The 17,104-nt window shown below is 45.1% G+C and overlaps 1 protein-coding gene across 2 annotated transcripts in view; it reads left to right on the top strand.

The window, feature by feature from the left end:
* LOC130275752 (parvalbumin alpha-like) overlaps positions 1-17,104 on the top strand; it is a 49,434-nt gene that overhangs the window by 25,413 nt on the left and 6,917 nt on the right. The window lies entirely within an intron of this gene.

Here is a 17,104-nt window from a genome sequence, read left to right as displayed (position 1 = left end):
AATTTATATAGGCACAAATGTAGAATGCTCCATAAAAGTAAATGTACATCAAGTGTGTTAGGTTATATATACAGCAGTGTGTACAGACCCACTCATATACCCGGGCTGCTTTTATTGGTTCATGAAATTGAAATGAATGATGATATTTTTATATGCTCTCCTGATGGTAATAATCTTACAACCTTTTTCAGAGGCAGCCAGTCACCATTCCCACAAAGGGGTATTCTGGAAAATGTATTTTCTACTTACAGAGCTCAGGATGGGCTACAAAAAAAAAAAAAAAAACACATACCTGCTGCCAACACACCAATTCTGATTAGGTGGCGCTCACTGCTGCCAAGCGTTTCCTGGCCTCTTCTCAACACATAAGAAGTGCACACTTAGCTGATCACTAGCTGAGGTGGGTCATTGCTTAAGACAGTGATTAGCTAAGCGGGCCTCCCTATGCATCCTATTATAAATTCTAGTATATAAATGAATTCTTAATTTATAAAATTTAGTTTTTTTCCCATGCTACAATCTGTATTTTAAAAAATATAGAAATTTTGCAGTTTTCACTTTAGCTTCAGAATAACTTGATACTTCTTGTTCTGCAGAGATTACTTCACAGCGATATCATCAGATTATTATAACAGACTGGATTACAGTGAAAGATGACACCTGTATTAAAACACTAGTGTCAGCTAACACAAGATCCACCAGTCACAGCTTCTTCCTCCCCCTACCTTAACAATGACCTCTGCACTGTTCACAGAGCATGTCTAGAAAACTCTCCTACAGAAGTCAATGAGTCAACTCCAGCCTCTAGGCCATGTTATGATACATACACTGATTCAGGGCCAGTGCAAGGATTTTTGCCTACACAAGCGAAGCCATTATTTGCTTCTGTGTGATGGCACAGTCATGCAAAGCCTTAGGACGCAGTGGTATTGCTAGGGTTGTTGTCACCCGGTGCGGTAGAAAAGGGCATCACCCCATACAACCCTCTCCAAAGTAATCTTATAGCCTGTTTTGAAGGACGCCAGAGGTGAAGCTTGTTGCTGAATTTTTTTCCCCAGTAAATAATTCAAATATACCAATTGCCACATAATGGGAAAGTGCTAAAGATGTTTTTACCATGTAAAACTACAGCTCCCAGTATGGCCTTAGCAGTGGTGAGGGTATGCTGGGAGTTGTTGTTTCAACCATTATTACTGCAGAATCAAGCGACTACAACATTGATGGGACATAGTGAGGAGAATACAGAATGATATCAGTGACTACAGGTGACGTCTTCTCTATAGTGAGGAGAATACACAATGATATCAGTGATTACAGGTGACGTCTTCTCTATAGTGAGGAGAATATACAATGATATCAGTGATGATTACAGGTGACGTCTTCTCTATAGAGAGGAGAATGTACAATGATATCAGTGATGATTACAGGTGACATCTTCTCTATAGTGAGGAGAATACACAATGATATTGGTGGGGCAAGCTGTGCATAACTAGCTTGCCCCCTGACTGGTGAGCAGTAAGGGGTTAAGAAATATACAGGCAATGTTTTAGCCCCCTCCCCCACCTGTAAAACTTGCCAGTGGCTATAGTGGTATGTCCCATGGGTGGGGGGAAGGAGTGCACCAATCAGGGGTTCAATAGTTTCCCGGGCTTTCAGGGGCCCTCCCCTGGGTATTTATAGCTGTGGTGCCTCCCTTCCCCCCTCAATCTGCCCAGGACCCGGAGTTTTGTCTGCTGGTTGGTATGTTACTGGCCCTTATTTATGGCCCGGATGGAGCAGGAGGGTGAGGGCTGGCATGCTCGCTTGTGGTTGAGCTGGCCTCCCCTCCTGTTGCGCCGGTGTTGGGTTCGGGAGGCTGGCGGACCTCTCCTCAGTCCCGCTCTCCTTTCCCCTGTAGTCCCTGTGCGGCCTGTCCCACCCGCTCCTTTTGCCCTCTCCCCTGCCTGTACCTTGATCCCTCTCCCCAGGCATGCTCCTTATGAGCATGCTCTGGTTTCCTTCTTGTCCCCCCCCCCCTGTTGTCCCCCCCCCTGTTGTCCCCTTCCCCTGTTGTCCCCTCCGTCTCTGGAGGTGGCGGCCCCTGGGTGGCTGCTGCTGGCTTAACCTCCCTTTTTCCTGCGCAAATGGACGTTTATTAACGTCCATTTGCGCGTCCCCAGCTGTAATGCGCGCTCCTAAGGCGAGCGCGCATCATAGCCTTGAGTCCCGGTTGCTATTAGCAACCAGGACTCATGCTATGCCGGACATCGCCGATCGGGCAGATGTCCGGCATTGCGTCTTTAGACGTGGCGATCAAGGTTGATCGCCGCGTCTGAAAGTGACATTGCAAGCATCCCGGCTGCTCAGTCGGGCTGATCGGGACCATCGCGATAAAATCGCGATGTCCCGATCAGCTGGGACGCAGCAGGAGGGTCACTCACCTGCCTCCTGCGCGTCCGCTCGTGATTGATTGCTACAAGCCTGAAATTCAGGCTTGAGCAATCGATCGTTGTTAGCACTGATCGTTGCCATGTTCATACATGGCAAGTGATCAGTGTCAGGTTCAGTGAGTGCAGTGTTATAGCCCCCTGTGGGAGCTATGTCAGTGCAAAAAAAAAAAAAAAAAAAAAAATTTCAACAGTTAAGTTTAACCCTTTCAATAAAAGTTTGTATGTATATGTGTGTATATATGTATGTATATGTGTATATATATATATGTATGTATGTGTGTGTGTGTGCACATAAATTAAGTACTGTATATTGTAACAAACACACACATATGTGGTATCGCCACGTGCGTACATGTCCGAAATATAACAATATATCATCAATTGAAGCGCTCCGTCTATGGCGTATGTGCAAAAAAAAAAAAAAATAATAATAAAAAAAAATAAATAAAAATAAATAAATTAAAAAAAATAATAATTTAATACATAAAAAAAAAAAAAATAAAAAAAAAAATTATTAAATAAATACAATACATAAATAGCTACAAATATAAATAATTGAATAAATATATTTCACAGTCCTAATTAGCGTGTTTTTTATCGCTTTTTGTACTGTAAATATGTATAAACAGTGATCTCATCATCTGATCAAAATGACGCTGGTACCACGGACGACTTCAGATCACGGCGCAAACTGTATGAGCCCTCATATCGTCCCCACTCATTTACCCAGCTCCTTACCCCCACCACACTAGCGCCCCCCCTTATCTCCCCCTGCTTTTCTAGTGCTCCCCATATCCTTGCAGCCACGCCCCCCCCGCCTCCCCATCACCTCCCCGTCCCAAGTTCCCAACCCCCCCCCCTTCCCCCCCCCCCCCTGCTGCCGCTGCTGTCCTTCTTCCTCCTGCCTCTCCAGTGCCCCCCGTGGAGGGGTAGGGAGTGCTTCCCTGATTTCATGTTGCTCTTCCCCCTCTGGGGCCGGATGGGAGCATAGACTTATTCGTCGCCGCTCTCGCTCTGGCCCTGGGAGGCGGCGTTTTTATTTATTTATTTATTTATTTTATTAATTTTTGGACCTTCTGCTCACCTGCAGGGAGTAGGTGTTTCGGTTCTTCCCGCAGTGGTTCTCCCTCATCCTCCTCTGCCTCATACAGTGCCTCTGAGTCCTCTACTGTTGGTTTCCCGGCATGGTTTCCAGCACCGTTTCGGGCGGCGGCCGAGTGCCTGCTACCCGGCGGTCTCCAGCGTGCCTTGTCACATGCCTGCGGCAGTGGTGTGGTGGTCCCTCCAGCTGTTGTGCTTCTCCATCTTCTGGAATTGGTGAGTGTTCTGCTGTGGGGCTTGGCCCCTTCCCCGGTTTGTGTGCTTATGGCTACGTTCTGTTTAGTGTTCGTCCTTTTGTTCCCGTGTGTTTGTTGTGTTTGGGTCTCGGATATGGATGTATGTCTGTTTTGGTCTCTGGTGGTGAGTTGGGTAAGTCTCTTCTTGACGGGGTGCTTTGGTAGGGTTTCATCTTGCGCGGTGTGCACTTGGGTGAGTGGTCTTTTGGCCTTAAACTCTGGGTGGCCGGGGTTTGGCGGACTTCGCTCCCGAGGCTTGTTCCTTATCCTGGATCAATGGTTGCCACCGAGTTACGGTTTTGTTTCTTTTGGTTTTCTCCCCCTTTGTTTGGTTTATCTCTCCATCTTGGTTGTAGTCTCTCTCCGCTGCGACTCCTGTATGTTGTGCTGGGTGCTTTAGCTGATGTGGCGGTGGGTAGATTTTGCTTGAGTCTTCAGTGGGTAGGTTTCGCTTGAGTAGCCGTTTGTCCACCCTTGTGAGTTCTTTTCGTGGTGGTATTCCGGAGGGTGATTCTCCAGTGCTCTACGCTTGTTGGGGTGTGGTTTATTGCTGCAAGGCTGACATGCAACTTTGTGAAGTGTTCCATATTTTGTGCTCGCTTCGGCAGCACGTATGTTATAATTGGAACGATACAGTAAAGATTAGCATGGCTTCCGCATGCCGCATTGGTGTTGGTCTGCTGCTTTCCTGCTGCTTTTAGGGAGTGATTGCGTTCAAAAGTTTAAAAAAATAAATAAATAAATTAAAAAAAAAAAAAAATTCTCTGTTTTTGGTTTCCTCTGGGCTTGTAGGTGCCCTGGTTCTGGTCTTTGCTAATTTACTGAATGTTACACGGGGACTATGGTTCTGGGCGGAGTTTTTTCCTGCAGGTTGTCTCTGGCTGCCGAGGGTGTGTGGTGTCTGTGCCCCTGCATATGTTCCCCGGGTGCGCTAAGGGCTGACGTTTCAGTTGCTTGGGGTTTTTCGTGAGTTGTGCAGTGGACAGGCCTGCTTTCAGTCCCCGGTTGCGGCTCACGGGGAGCTTGCTCTGTTCTCAGATGTGGCTGGTTTGGTTGGTTGTTGGTGTGGTGTTTGGTTTTCCCAGTGGTGCTGCGGGGTGGTTTACCCCTGGGTTTTAGTAGTCGGGGGGTTTCTGCCATGCTTGGGTTTTGTATGCGCTTTTCCCTTGGTATTGGTTGTGGGACTTTGGGTGCTTGCTTCGGCAGCTCATGTTCTAGAATTGTAACGGTACTGTGTGGGTTGGCGTGGCCCCTAAAACATGGCCGAGCGGTCTAAGGCGCCAGACTCGAGGACTCTTTTGCGCTTGGTTGCGCTCTAATTTGGTGATACTTTTCTTCTTTTCTAGGGTGTGATTTGAGTGATCGTGGTGTGTTGTCGGTCTGACATTCGGGGCGTTGTCTCTGCTATTATCTCTTTTTCGGCTTTCTTCCTGTGCTCGGTTTGTTGCACCCAGTTCTTCGCTGTTTGGAGTTACGAGTTATTTTGGGGCTATGCTCCTTGGGGTCGGTACTGGGTGTTGATGCTTTGTCCCGTTTTCTCTGGCAGTGGTTCCGGAGGTTGCTCCCTTGGGTGGAGTTGGAAGGTTTGCTTGTGTGGCTGGCCCATGTGTCATTGTGCTGAGTGGTGTATTTCTTGGTCCGCTTTGGTGGGTCCTGCGACTCACGGTAAGGCGCTTGCGAGTGGTTGGTGTTGGTGTGGAGGCCGGGATGTCTACAGCCGAGGAGGGTCCCGGAGGTTCCAAATGGTCTGTGGATAGGGGATTTGTTTTTCATACCTGGAATGCCCCTTGTGGTAACCTTACGAGGCTCTGATGTTTGATTTCCTATTTCGTTTTAATAGGTTGTGTTAACGGACGTTAACTGCTGTGTCACCTCGCTAAGGAGGTTCGAGATTTGGACTGTGTTCTCCGTGAATCCAAATAACATTCTTAGTATGTGACGCTGGGTATCTTCACCTGTTCATGTGAATCACCTGCTAATTAAAAAAAAAAAAAAAAAATTGGGTGGCTTTCCCGCTGTGGATCCAGTGGTGCGATCCAGTGGGGTGCGGTTGCCGCATGGCACATGGCAGGGGGTGTTTTCTTTTCTGCTTTGCGGTTGGTGTATACCTAGGGGCTGGGCCCGTGAGTGGGTGGCCTTGCTGTCGGCGACCGTTTTTTCCTATCAGTTTTTGGGTCGCTTGGCGGCGGCTGCGGGTCGGGTTTTTTGGTTGTCGCTTTTGCGTCGTTTTCTCTGATCCGAGGTTTTGCGCTAGCTTTTTTCGGGGCTATGTGGATGGGGCACTTCATTTCTCCTCGTCCCCTTCCATGGGACTTGGGTGTCTGTGTTTTTGGGTGCCTATCTTGTGGTTTCACGGAAAAAGTAAAAAAAAAAAAATAAATAAATAAATAAAAAAATAAATAAATAAATAAATAAATAAAAAGAAAAAAAAAAAAAAGGCCCGTCGGTCCGAGACTGCTTAGGCGATCGGGGTCACGCAGCTTGTGCTGCATGAGGGTCCGCGGATGACTGTTTTTTCCATTGTCCTCCTATTGTTGACTGGGCGGTGGTGGGGCCCCTCCCCTTTTTTCTTTTGCTCCCCGCCCCCCGATTATTCAGTTCCAGGTTTTTTGTCTGTTTTGGGTTTTGGCTTTTCTTTGATAGGATGGGGTTTTTGTGAGTTCGGGATTTGCTCTCTTTTTGTATCGGGGCCGGCGGAGGTGGCTGGGTTTCCGGAGAGGGTAGCGCTGTGCATGGGGCGCGGGCGATCTGCATGTTGTGTTGCTATTTTTGCCCAGTTTGATGTTTCCCATATGTGTTTTTGTTTTGAGAGCGGCTTTCCACAAGGTGGTACGAGTGCTGCGGCACTCTTCGCTGTATGGGCGAGTCTGAGAGTGGAGTTCACACGAGTTATTTAATTTAAAAAAAATAAAAAATAAAAAAATAATAATAATAAAAAAATAAATAAATAAATAAAAATGGTCCTGGCGGCAGGTACCTCTGATTTCCTGGAGAGGAAAAGTGTTGGGTGTATTTCCTGGAGAGGAAATGTGTTGGGCGGATTTCCTGGGGAGGAAATGTATTGAGCGGATTTCCTGGAAAGGAAATGTGTTGAGCGGATTTCCTGGAGAGGAAATGTGTTGAGTGTGTCCGGGGGGCTGAGGTGGCCCCAGGTGTTGGCTATCCAGTATCTCTTGGGTGGGGGTCGGAGCCCAGTGTAGGGCTAACTGGTCTCCTCCGTGGCGGTAAGAAGACGGTGAAAGCGGGGTCAACCCGGGGTAGACCTCCACATAGGACGGTGTGGCAGCACCTCTCGGGTTGGTAAGAAGCCAATCGGTGTCTTTGTTACAGTTAAATTGTTATTTATATAAGTAATTTTATAAATAAAGCTGTGGCCGATCCCCATCCACGGAAAAGTTAAATTGTTGTTGTGTCAGTTATTATTTAATTAATTATTGTAGTAAGGGGGAGGGGTAGTTATAGCCTGCTAGGAGCTAATTGGGTCTCAACAGTCTGGTGGGGCAAGCTGTGCATAACTAGCTTGCCCCCTGACTGGTGAGCAGTAAGGGGTTAAGAAATATACAGGCAATGTTTTAGCCCCCTCCCCCACCTGTAAAACTTGCCAGTGGCTATAGTGGTATGTCCCATGGGTGGGGGGAAGGAGTGCACCAATCAGGGGTTCAATAGTTTCCCGGGCTTTCAGGGGCCCTCCCCTGGGTATTTATAGCTGTGGTGCCTCCCTTCCCCCCTCAATCTGCCCAGGACCCGGAGTTTTGCCCTCCCTCCCTTTTTTGTATCTCTGTTTATTGTAAGTCACAGCTTGGCGGTAAGAAGACGGTGAAAGCGGGGTCAACCCGGGGTAGACCTCCACATAGGACGGTGTGGCAGCACCTCTCGGGTTGGTAAGAAGCCAATCGGTGTCTTTGTTACAGTTAAATTGTTATTTATATAAGTAATTTTATAAATAAAGCTGTGGCCGATCCCCACCCACGGAAAAGTTAAATTGTTGTTGTGTCAGTTATTATTTAATTAATTATTGTAGTAAGGGGGAGGGGTAGTTATAGCCTGCTAGGAGCTAATTGGGTCTCAACAGTCCAGTGATTACAGGTGACGTCTTCTTTATAGTGAGGAGAATATACAATGATATCAGTGACTACAGGTGACGTCTTCTCTATAGTGAGGAGAATACACAATGATATCAGTGAATACAGGTGATGTCTTCTCTATAGTGAGGAGAATACACAATGATATCAGTGAATACAGGTGACGTCTTCTCTATAGTCTTATCTAATTCAGATGGTACATACCACCGGGTCCAGCTAAATCTTTTCTCTGCAGAACTTGATGCCCAGAAGGCATTGGTTCTTAACTTTGTCAGCGGAGTCTGATTCTCTATATAAAAATAATAATTAATATAATGCTGCCACACACCGTATCTATGGAATATAATAATACCACACACTATACCCTCTGAGTATAATACTGCCACACACTGTACATTAGGAATATAATAATACCACACACTATACCCCCTGAGTATACTACTGCCACACATTGTATCCTCTGTATATCACACTACCACACACTGCACTCTCTGAATATACTTTTACACACTGCGCCTTTGAATATAACCTTGTCATACAGTAAACCTTATATGATATACCATCCCTCTGAAATGCAAAACACTGTGTGCCCCTCATATTTAGTAATGCCTCCTGCCCTGTGCACCCTACATATAAAATATAACAATGCCCAGTGATGTCACAGTACAGCGATAAAACACCCAATGATGTCACAATACAGGGATAATACAGCCAGTGATGTCACAGTACAAGGATTATACAAAGAATGACGTTACAGTACAGAGATAATACACAGTGATGTCACAGTACAGGGATATACACAGTGTGATGTCATAGTAGAGGGATAATACACAGTGATGTCACAGTACAGGGATATACACACAGTGATGTCATAGTACAGGGATAATACACATTGATGTCACAGTACAGGGATATACACAGCGTGATGTCATAGTAGAGGGATAATACACAGTGATGTCACAGTACAGGGATATACACACAGTGATGTCATAGTAGAGGGATAATACACAGTGATGTCACAGTACAGGGATATACACACAGTGATGTCACAGTACAGGGATATACACACAGTGATGTCATAGTAAAGGGATAATACACATTGATGTCACAGTACAGGGATATACACACAGTGATGTCACAGTACAGGGATAATATACACAGTGATGTCACAGTACAGAGATATACACACAGTGATGTCACAGTACAGGGATATACACACAGTGATGTCATAGTAGAGGGATAATACACAGTACAAGGTTAACATACAATTATAGAACAGTGCAGGGTTAGAATTCACAATGGGGTGGAGGGGGGGGGTTGAGGATTGGCAGGGTTCAGGGCACAGTATTTATAATGTTACCCATGTAACCTGCCTGTCATGCCATAACCATCTGTTCTGTTGCACTCTGGTCCTTTCTCTGACCCCAGCAGGCCTCCGTATGAGTATCTGATCATGACCAGCAGGGGGCGGAGTTGAGCTAGAGGCCAAGATCCTTCAGTGTATGGCAGTGTTTCCCAAGCAGATGCATACAGATATAGAAAAACTACAACTCCCAGCATGTCCACACAGCATTTTGTTGTCTGGGTATGCTGGGAGCTGTGGTTTTCAACAGCTGGATGCCCACTGCTTAGAAAAACACTGCTGTACGGAGGCAGTGAAGGGGTCCATATATACACACACGGGACAAGCTTTGTATGTCACAACAGAGTAGGTATATTTCCCATTCCCTGATTCTCCACTCAAGGCAGGAGCGGCTCACAGTCCGGGGCCCGGCTGTATGAGTCCTCTGTGATAATGATGCGCACAGTCCTGAAGCTGCCGCCGCGCCAGTCATGGCCCCCACACACTGCTGTGCTGTACCTGCGTGTCGTTCCTCAGGAAAGTGATAGCACGGGTGCACACACAAGCCTGGCGGGCGGCTGCGCAACTGCAAAATGTTTAGTAAAAAATATAAACCTGTTTAATTTTTCTATTAAATTCCTGGATAACCCCTTTAATTCCACAAAGCTGCACAGCTGTTTTGGCAGCACATGGAAAGGCGAAACATATTTAGGCAGGGGATTTTAATAAAATTATGAAAGGGATTTTAATGTTATGGATGATCAGTGTGTGGATACAGTAAAGCATATCTCTGAATATCAGGCAAGAAGACCGGAAAATAATCTACAATCAGAAAATAAAAATAGATAATAAAAAAATAAATATGTACCAACATTAGTATATAATGCCACACTTCTATGGCAGGCATTAAGTAAGGCCATCAGTTGTATTAACCATACAATTTCCATTTGGAAATCCCCCACCTTAAAGGGGTACTCCGGTGGACAAAATATGTTTTCAAACCAACTGGTGCCAAAGTTAAACAGATCTGTAAATTACTTCTATTTAAAAATGTTAATCCTTCCAGTACTTATCAGCTGCTGTATGTGTAGAGTCCCGGTACAGAACATGGTTCTGTACAGTCCTGAAGTCCCCTCAGGTAGAGTCCCTCAAGTCCACAGGGCTCTCCTGCAGGGTCCCCCCTTAAGTCATTATATGGTATTGTCTTGTATATTAACCCCTTAAGGACCGAGCCCTTTTTCATCTTAAGGACCGGAGCGTTTTTTGCAATTCTGACCACTGTCACTTTAAACATTAATAACTCTGGAATGCTTTTAGTTATCATTCTGATTCCGAGATTGTTTTTTCGTGACATATTCTACTTTAACATAGTGGTAAAATTTTATGGTAATTTGCATCCTTTCTTGGTGAAAAATCACCAAATTTGATGAAAAAAATGAAAATTTAGCATTTTTCTAACTTTGAAGCTCTCTGCTTGTAAGGAAAATGGATATTCAAAATATTTGTTTTTTTGGGTTCACATATACAATATGTCTACTTTATGTTTGCATCGTAAAATTTATGAGTTTTTACTTTAGGAAGACACCAGAGGGTTTCAAAGTTCAGCAGCAATTTTGAAATTTTTCACAAAATTTTCAAACTAGCTATTTTTCATGGACCAGTTCAGGTTTGAAGTGGATTTGAAGGGCCTTCATATTAGAAATACCCCATAAATTACCCCATTATAAAAACTGCACCCCCCAAAGTATTCAAAATGACATTCAGTAAGTGTATTAACCCTTTAGGTGTTTCACAGGAATAGCAGCAAAGTGAAGGAGAAAATTCAAAATCATCATTTTTTACACTCGCATGTTCTTGTAGACCCAATTTTTGAATTTTTGCAAGGGGTAAAAAGGAGAAAATTTTTACTTGTATTTGAAACCCAATTTCTCTCGAGTAAGGACATACCTCATATGTCTATGTTAATTGTTCAGCGGGCGCAGTAGAGGGCTCAGAAGGGAAGGAGCGACAAATGGTTTTTGGGGGGCATGTCACCTTTAGGAAGCCCCTATGGTGCCAGGACAGCAAAAAAACACACATGGCATACCATTTTGGAAACTAGACCCCCCAGGGGACGTAACAAGGGGTAAAGTGAACCTTAATACCCCACAGATGATTCACGACTTTTGCATATGTAAAAAAAAATATTTTTTTTTTACCTAAAATGCTTGGTTTCCCAAAAATTTTACATTTTTAAAAAGTGTAATAGCAGAAAATACCCCCCAAAATTTGAAACCCAATTTCTCCCAATTCAGAAAACACCCCATATGGGGGTGAAAATTGCTCTGCTGGCGCACTACAGGTCTCAGAAGAGAAGGAGTCACATTTGGCTTTTTGAAAGCAAATTTTGCTCTGGGGGCATGCCGCATTTAGGAAGCCCCTATGGTGCCAGAACAGCAAAAAAAAAAAACACATGGCATACCATTTTGGAAACTAGACCCCTCGGGGAACGTAACAAGGGGTAATGTGAACCTTAATACCCCACAGGTGTTTCATGACTTTTGTATATGTAAAAAAAAAATTTTTTTTTTTTACCTAAAATGCTTGTTTTCCCCAAAATTTAACATTTTTAAAAAGGGTAATAGCAGAAAATACCCCACAAAATTTGAAGCCCAATTTCTCCCGAGTACGGCGATACCCCATATGTGACCCTAAACTGTTGCATTGAAATACAACAGGGCTCCAAAGTGAGAGTGCCATGCGCATTTGAGGCCTAAATTAGGGACTTGCATAGGGGTGGACATAGGGGTATTCTACGCCAGTGATTCCCAAACAGGGGGCCTCCAGCTGTTGTAAAACTCCCAGCATGCCTGGACAGTCAGTGGCTATCTGGCAATACTGGGAGTAGTTGTTTTGCAACAGCTGGAGGCTCCGTTCTGGAAACAGTGGCGTACCAGACGTTTTTCATTTTTATTGGGGAGGGGAGGGGGGCTGTGTAGGGGTATGTGTATATGTAGTGTTTTTTACTTTTTATTTTATTTTGTGTTAGTGTAGTGTAGTGTTTTTAGGGTGCAGTCGCACGGGCGGGGGTTCACAGTAGTTTCTCGCTGGCAGCTTGAGCTGCAGCAGAAAATTTGCCGCAGCTCAAACTTGCAGCCGGATACTTACTGTAATCCTCCGCCCATGTGAGTGTACCCTGTACGTTCACATTTGGGAGGGGGGGGGAACATCCAGCTGTTGCAAAACTACAACTCCCAGCATGTACGGTCTATCAGTGCATGCTGGGAGTTGTAGTTTTGCAACAGCTGGAGACACACAGGTTGTGAAACACCGAGTTTGGTAACAAACTCAGTGTTTTGCAACCAGTGTGCCTTCAGCTGTTGCAAAAGCTACAACCCCCAGCATGTACGGACAGCGGAAGGGCATGCTGGGTCTTGTAGTTATGCAACAGCCGGAGGCATACTACATTGGCTGGAGATGCTGGGGCTTGTAGTTATGCAACAGCTGGAGACACACTGGTTTACTACTTAACTCAGTGTGCCTTCAGCTGTTGCAAAACTACAACTCTCAGCAGTCACCGACAGCCAACGGGCATGCTGGGAGTTGTAGTTATGCAACCACCAGATGCACCACTACAACTCCCAGCATGAACTTTAGCTGATTGTGCAAGCTGGGAGTTGTAGTTACACAACAGCTGAAGGTACACTTTTCCATAGAAAGAATGTGCCTCCAGCTGTTGCAAAACTACAAGTCCCAGCATGCCCATAAGGGCATGCTGGGAGTTGTGGTGGTCTGCCTCCTGCTGTTGCATAACTACAGCTCCCAGCATGCCCTTGTTGCATGCTGGGAGCTGTTGCTAAGCAACAGCAGGAGGCTGTCACTCACCTCCAACGATCCACACTGCAGGACTGTCCCTCGCCGCCGTCGTCGCTCCTGGGGCCCCGATCCCAACAAGGACACTGGAGATCGGGGTCCCCAGCAGCTCACGGGGTCCCCAGCACCTCACGGGGTCTTCTGCCCGCTCACGTCCTCCGGAAGAGGGGCGGAGCGGGTTGCGGGAGTGACACCCGCAGCAGGCGCCCTGATTGGTCGGCCGGTAATCCGGCCGACGAATCAGGGCGATCGTGAGGTGGCACCAGTGCCACCTCACTCCTGCAGGCTCTGGCTGTTCGGGGCCGTCTCTGACGGCCCCGATCAGCCAGTAATTCCGGGTCATCGGGTCACTGGAGACCCGATTGACCCGGAATCCGCCGCAGATCGCTGGACTGAATTGTCCAGCGATCTGCGGCAATCGCCGACATGGGGGGACATAATGACCCCCCTGGGCGATATGCCGGGATGCCTGCTGAACGATTTCAGCAGGCATCCGGCTCCGGCTAGCGGTGGGGGCCGGAAATGCTCAGGGCGTATCCATACGCCCTCGGTCCTTAAGGACTTGGAAACGGGGGCGTATGGATACGCCCTATGTCCTTAAGGGGTTAAGTATGTATATCTATTATATGTATTGTACAGTGAATGTAAGTAATATATATGAAGGTTGTTGGGATGTTTAGACTGTATAGGACCTTCCTAAGGTCATGTGATATGTCATGTGATATGTGATCACATGATACCCAGAGTTCCATGGCACAGTTAACCAGGAAGCCAGCTACCAATGGAGTTTAGTCCAGCTCCCTGAAATATAAATGGCTGTAGTCTCCACCTTCACTCTCTTAGTTCCTGGCTTCTCTCTTATCTCCTGGACCTTAACCTCTTAAGGACTTAGGGCGTACCTGTACGCCCTAAGCCCGGTCCCGGTATGAGAAACGGGGTCGTTCCCGGCTGCTAACGATAGCCGGGACCCTGGGCTAACAGCGTGCAGCACCGATCATTGTGCTGCTCACTGTCAACCTTTCAGACGCGGCGATCAAAGTTGACCGCCGCGTCTGAAAACTAAAGTAAACGGTTCCCGGCAGCTCAGTCGGGCTGATCGGGACATCGCGATAAAATTGCGATGTTCCGATCAGCTGGGATGCAGGCAGAGGTCTCCTTACCTCTCTCCGCGGCGTCCGATCGTCGATTGATTGCTCCAAGCCTGAGCTACAGGCTTGAGCAATCGACCGCCTATCTGACTGATCCGTGCAAAGCTATGGCTTTGCAGGGATCAGCATAGGAGATCAGTGTGTGCAGTGTTATAGGTCCCTATGGGAGCTATAGCACTGCAAAAAAAAGTGGAAAAAAAAGTTAACAAAGGTCATTAAACCCTTCCCTATTAAAAGTTTGAATCACCGCCCTTTTCCCATAAAAAAAAAAAAAACTGTGTAAAGAAAAATAAACATATGTGGTATCGCCGAGTGCAAAAATGTCCGAACTATAAAAAAAATATATTGTTAATTAAATTGCTAAAAAATTCCAAAGTCCAAAATAGTGTATTTTTGGTGACTTTTTATATCATGAAAAATAAATAAAAAGCGATCAAAAAGTCTGATCAATACAAATGGGACCGATAAAAACTTCAGAACACGGGGCAAAAAATGTGCCCTCATATCGGCCCGTACGCGGAAAAATAAAAAAGTTATAGGGGTTAGAAGATGAGAATTTTTAACATATAAATTTTCCTGCATGTAGTTATGATTTTTTCCGAAGTACGACAATATCCAACCTATATAAGTAGGGTATCATTTTAACTGTATGGACCTACAGAATAAAGATAAGGTGTCATTTTTACCGAAAAATGCACTGCGTAGAAACGGAAGACCCCAAAATTTACAAAATGAAATTTTTGCTTCAATTTTGTCGCACAAAGATTTGATGGCGCAAAAAATAAGCCATAATATGGATTTTTAGGTGCAAAATTGAAAGCGTTATGATTTTTAGAAGGTGATGAGGAAAAGATGAAAATGCAAAAACAGAAAAAAGCTGAATTAAGGGGTTAAACCAAGCACAAGTCCTGTACAAGTCAAGTCCAGCATATCTAGACCAAAGATATAGGGACGTTGCGATACTCTGGCCCCGTGGTCACCACCCAGCTGTTTGTGAACTGGCACCACGGCGTGCAGCTCAAACAGGTGGGTGGCGAATATAAGACTGCGGGGGTATCCAGCGGCGGAACCCCCGCGGTGAGACATCTTATACCCTATCCTTTGGATAGGGGATAAGATGTCTCAGGGCCGGTGTTTCCCCTTTTAACAACATCTTGCCCCAGGGGTTAATCTGATCCCACCACTCAGTCCGCTACACCCGTGGTCCCGCCATACAACGGTGGCTCACCACATATGCTATAGAGGAATTTGTGTATTTCTTTCAAATCTGACCAAAGTGCTCTCTGCTGACATCTCTGTTCGTGTCAGAAACTGTCCAGAGTAGGAGGTATGTGCTATGGGGATTTGCTTCTACTCTGGACAGTTCCTGACACGTGACAGATGTGTCAGCAGAGGGCACTGTGGTCAGACTAGAGAGAACTACACAGCTTCCTCTGCAGCATACAGCAGCTGATAAGTACTGGAATAATTAACCCCTTAACGACCACGGACGTAAATGTACGTCCTGGTTTGGCAGGACATCCCACACCAGGACGTACATTTACGTCCTGTATAAGCATCGGAAGGGTGCTCGTGTCATACACGGCAGGTACCCACCGGTAATGGCCGACATCCGCGATCGTGCGGATGTCCGCCATTAACCCCTCTGATGCCGTGATCAATACAGATCACGGCATCTGCGGCATTGCGGCACTTTGATTGGATGATCGGATCGCCCGCAGCGCTGCCGCGGGGATCCGATCAACCAGCATGACAGCCGGAGGTCCCCTCACCTGGCTCCGGCCGTCTCCAGGGGTCTTCTGCTCTGGTCTGCGATCGAGCAGACCAGAGCAGAAGATCACCGATAATACTGAGCAGTGCTGTGTCCTATGTATAGCACTGCACAGGATTAGCAATCAAACGATTGCTATAGATATTCTCCTATGGGGACTTAAAAAGTGTAAAAAAAACAGTTGAAAAATGTAAAAATAAAAAGTGAAAAAAAGTGAAAAAGCCCCTCCCCCAATAAAAATGAAAATTGTCAGTTTTTCCCATTTTACCCCCAAAAAGCGTACCAATTTTTAAAAATAAACATATATGGTATCGCCGCATGCGTAAATTTCCGAACTATCAAAATATAATGTTAATGATCCCATACGGTGAATGGCGTAAACGTAAAAAATTTAAAAAGTCCAGAAATCCTGCTTTTTTGTCACATTTTATTCAAAAAAAAATTAAGAAAAAATGATCTAAAAATTTTATATAAGCAAATGTGGTATCTAAAAAAAGTACAGATGACGGCGCAAAAAATGAGCCCTCATACCACCCTATATATGGAAAAATGAAAAAGTTATAGGTGGTCAAAATAGGGCGATTTTAGATTATTGATTATGTACAAAAAGTTTTTTATTTTTTTTAAGCGGTACAAAAATATAAAAGTATATATCAAAGGGTATCATTTTAATTGCATTGACCCACAGAATAAAGAACACCTATCATTTTTACCGTAAGGTGTACAGTGTAAAGACAAAACCCTCCAAAACGTGCAAAATATTGGTTTTCATTTAAATTTCCTCCCTAAAAATTTTTTGGGGGGTTCGCCGTACATTTTATGGTAAAATGAGAGGTTTCATTACAAAATACAATTGGTCATGCAAAAAACAAGCCTTTATATGGGTCTGTAGATGGAAATATAAAGGAGTTATGGATTTTAGAAGGCGAGGAGGAAAAAACGAAAACGCAAAAATAAAATTGGCCTGGTCCTTGAGGTGAAAATGGGCTTGGTCATTAAGGGGTTAAGATTTTTAAATAGAAGTAATGTATTATTTTTTTTAACTTTCTTCTTCTATTAAACATTTTTTTTTCATTTGTTTTCCATAGAAGTACCTCTTTATATGGAATTGGAAAACTCAGTTAAATTATTTCCTTAATTATT

The sequence above is a fragment of the Hyla sarda genome, chromosome 6, assembly GCF_029499605.1.
Source record: "Hyla sarda isolate aHylSar1 chromosome 6, aHylSar1.hap1, whole genome shotgun sequence".
Taxonomy (NCBI): Eukaryota; Metazoa; Chordata; class Amphibia; order Anura; family Hylidae; genus Hyla; species Hyla sarda.
This window is presented reverse-complemented; position numbering and strand designations above follow the sequence as displayed.